This window comes from Pteropus alecto, unplaced genomic scaffold, assembly GCF_000325575.1.
Source record: "Pteropus alecto unplaced genomic scaffold, ASM32557v1 scaffold49, whole genome shotgun sequence".
NCBI classification, from domain to species: Eukaryota; Metazoa; Chordata; class Mammalia; order Chiroptera; family Pteropodidae; genus Pteropus; species Pteropus alecto.
The window spans coordinates 2,308,597-2,312,286 of record NW_006443131.1 but is presented as its reverse complement, the minus strand read 5'-3'; the positions used below and the strand labels follow the sequence as shown (position 1 = coordinate 2,312,286).

The window sequence follows — 3,690 nt, the reverse complement described above, 5'->3', positions numbered from 1 at the left end:
CGGAGGAAACCGCCGGTGTCCGTGGCTTCACTGCAAGAACGCACTCTGCGGCCCGCGTGGAAGCCCTGCAGGGAGCCAGGCTGGGCCCCGACTTTGCTGGGGGGTTGCCCGCCGGGACGACACGCTGTCCCTGACCACACGCTGTCCCCCGTGACCACACGCTGTCCCCCCGTGACCACACGCTGTCCCCCCATGATGACACGCTGTCCAGAGAGAGAGAGAGAGAGCCCCCCGTGACCACACGCTGTCCCCCGTGACCACACGCTGTCCGTCCTCCCTCACCCCTGGTGTGTGACTTTCCGAGGCTCTGGCTGCGGACCGTGGGAGGCGGAGGTCGAGGGCCTTGGGAGGGAAGGGTGAGGCCTTGGCGGGGAGTGGCCCACACGGCAGTTCAGTGGGTTCTCACAGTGACCTCCGAATAGCTTGACCACGTGGTGGGCGAGCCGGAGGGTTAGCAGGATGGCAGCACACTGTGGCTCTCGCTCGGTTTCCAGTGAGGGGCCGGGCGGGCGCCCACAGGGCGGGTGGAGGCAGCTCCTCGGGAGGCTGAGAACGCCGTCTGTCACACTGGGGGGCGCAGAGGGGCCCTGCCAGCACTCGGGGTCTCCCCGCCTCGCCTGGCGCACGTGCTTCTGCGTCCCGTTTCCATTTCTGCGTATTAGGGCTTCCTCGTAACCGGCCGCAGACCCCACACTGTACACACTGGGATTTCTCCGTGACCACGAGGTGACCACGAGGTGACTAAGGCTGAAAGCGGTGGTGGATTTTGCAGCTCGCGGTGGCACAGCCGAGACTCACACCCACAGCTCTGCTCCTCACAGGGCCCTCACGTCTCTTCCGGCAAATTCTTTAACTTTGCAAACGAGGAACCAGCCCTGAGGGTGGGATGACTTGCCCGAGGACACATGCTTTGTCGTTAGCAGAGCCAGGACTAGAAGCCGTGCGCACCGTGCCAGCCTGCTGTCAGCTGAGAGGCGCGCCCAGTGGCTGCCCTCAGCCCACCGCCTGCCCGTGGCACATTTACGGGCAGCGTCATCTTGGGGGGCTGGTAACCACTGACAGAGAAGCATTAGGTCGGGGACCTGGGCTGGGGACCGGCCACAGCGCTCGTCACAGACCTCATTTGCTGCTGTGCTGATGCTGCTTGGACCCTGGCTGGTTGCTATGCAACCAGAGTCCCCGGAGGCTCAGCGCCCTGTGCCGAGGACACGTCAGCAGTCTGTGTCCTGGCCTGGCGAGTCTCCGTTTTCTCCTGTACGAGGCAGATTCGTTTGGAAAGAGGCCAGTTACTCCAAGTGACGAAAATCTCCCCTTCTCCCCAAGCCCCTCGCGTCACGTCAAGCAAAGGGTGTGGAAGGCCCCGCGGGAGCGGAGCCGAGCGTGAGGACGCGGCCGAGCGACTGCCACACGCTACGGGCTGCGCGGGGGGCGGGCGGGAGTCCACCCTGCGGCCCACGACACCGCGTTTCCCTGTTTCACATGTCTACCCGGTGTTTCGAGCAACGCGCGGGAGTTCCCTGAGTGTTTTCCCAGTGAGGTCACCGGTCGTTTGTGACAATTCAAGCGTGCCAGCGGAGAGAGTCTGCCGTCTGCTTGACGGGCGTCGGGCTGACGGGGCGGACGTCCCCACCGTAGTGACATCAGTTCTGTCTTCGTTTCGTGCCACCCGGCGTGGGAAATGGAGGTCCCACGGCGGAGACTCTCCTGCCCGTCTGCCGAGACGGGACCGATCACTGCTGGCTGAGGACGTCCCGCGGGCACCTCCCTGGCTGAGGACGTCCCGCGGGCACGTCCCTGTGATTTCGGTCGTTTTGTTTTGTGCGTAGTGTCTCGTCACAATGTCTCACAGCCACGCGCTGGCCCCCTTCACGGCGGTGGCACTCGCGTGACGCGCTGAGCCATGGGAGTGACTGGGGACAGTGGCTGCCCGTGTGGCCGTGGGGGGGATGGGGTCACTTCCTCTCCCTAGGTCTTGGTTCTTCCCTCTTATTTTCTCAAGAAAAGAGTGAGGGTTATTATGAATTTTTTCTTTCCGTGGAGAGAAGCTTTTCTTTAAATAAACATTCCGAAGCCCATGTATGTAAAACGGATAAAAGGGAGAGGTGGAGGTGCCTGGAAGCGGACGGCTGGGCTGTGGCTTTGCCACCTGCCCCGCCCCGCTCTGGCCCCCAGGCCCCGCTCAGACCCCTGGCCGGGGTGGGGAGTGCCCGGCGTGGACAGCCCCAGGCTGGCTGGCCTCAAAGCCCCTTGAGCTCCGTGGTTTTCAGAAAGTGTCTCATCCGCTCCTCAAAACATTTCCAAAGAAGGACAGAGCACCTTCCTCAGGTTTCCCGATCCACTGCTTTGAAAAGAATCTAAAGACGGAGGAGATTGCTTTCCACGGGGGTCAAATAACGTCGATAGAGACGTAACGATTTTTAGTGTGTGATGATTTGCTAAATTCTGGCATTTGCTAAATATCAACAAACAGAAAGAAGAAACGAAAAACACAGGCCACGTGAAGCCAGCCACGGTTGACTTTTAAAACGTGAATGTGCTGGAGGCCAGACAGACACACGGCACAGGGCGCACGTCCTGCGGGCACCGCTCTGTGGATTTCCACGCGGTGAACCCAGGCGGGCAGACGGGCCCCAGGCCTGGGACACGTTACAATTAACGCATTTCCTGAGTCTTTTTCCTCTGTGCGTAGTGTCTTGTTTGTTTTTACGTAGCCGTGATTATTCCGTATCCTGCCTTTTTACACTGAGCATTAATCAGAACATGAGCGTTTTCCACACGGTCACGACTTGGTCGTGAGCCTCGCTGTCCTTGCCTGCAGACCCCTCCCCCACGTTCGCCTCCCCAGCCTCTCACGGGGCCCTTGGGCCGGCTGCTTTTGTAAACAATGCCGTGCTGAACATCTTCGCGCATCAAGCTTTTTCCATGGCTGTTATTTCCTCAGGCGGATTCCCCGAAGTGGGATTCCTCCGACAGAGGGTCTGAGTATTTGGGGGCCCAGAGTGGAATAGCTCTGTCCTGTCCCCTCATGCGGGACGACCCGCCCGAGGACCCGAGGACCTGGCGTAGCCGCGGGGAGACCCTGCTGGGCCCCTTCCTGAGCGGCGCCAGCCCGGCGAGGGCCCTGAGGGTGTTTATTCCAGGCGGAGGACAGGCCGCGAGCCAGTGGCAGCCACTATCAATGATGTATCTCAACGGGGACAGGAATAGCCTGTCGACATGTAAAAAGAAACCCAAGGAAAATTCCCGGCCCTCGGTTTTTTGACATTGGTTTCGCCTCCTCCCTGCCAGCCCTTCCTGGAGCAACTGACACTCGGCGGGGCCAGGGGGACCGCTGTGGGGTCAGCGGGCAGGGACCGGGCGGGAAGCAGCGGTGGGGTGGTGGGGAGCTGTGGGACCGGCCCCTCCAGGAAGGAGACCTACCTGACTGTCCCTTTGAAGGCGGTTATCGGCATCTCATCTTCCTTTGGGCTGTCAAGTGACTTCTCTCAGCCACTGAGCCGTGGTGCTGGGCCCAGGGGTGCGGGGTGCAGGGAGCTAAGAGCAGAGAGATGTCTATCTCTTTCCTGTTTGACATGACTTTCCTGTCAGATGAGTCACTTATGCCCAAATGGTGCCCAGGGCCGCTGCTGTGAGAAGGACCCCAGGGTGTGGGGGAGAAATGGGGAGGGTGGGGGTGTTGGAAGCAGGGGG

General features: G+C 61.0%; 1 protein-coding gene across 1 annotated transcript in view; it reads left to right on the top strand.

The window, feature by feature from the left end:
• The window catches only part of IL6R (interleukin 6 receptor), a 56,246-nt gene that overhangs the window by 50,937 nt on the left and 1,619 nt on the right, over nt 1–3,690 (top strand). The gene's annotated exons all lie outside the window — the stretch shown is intronic.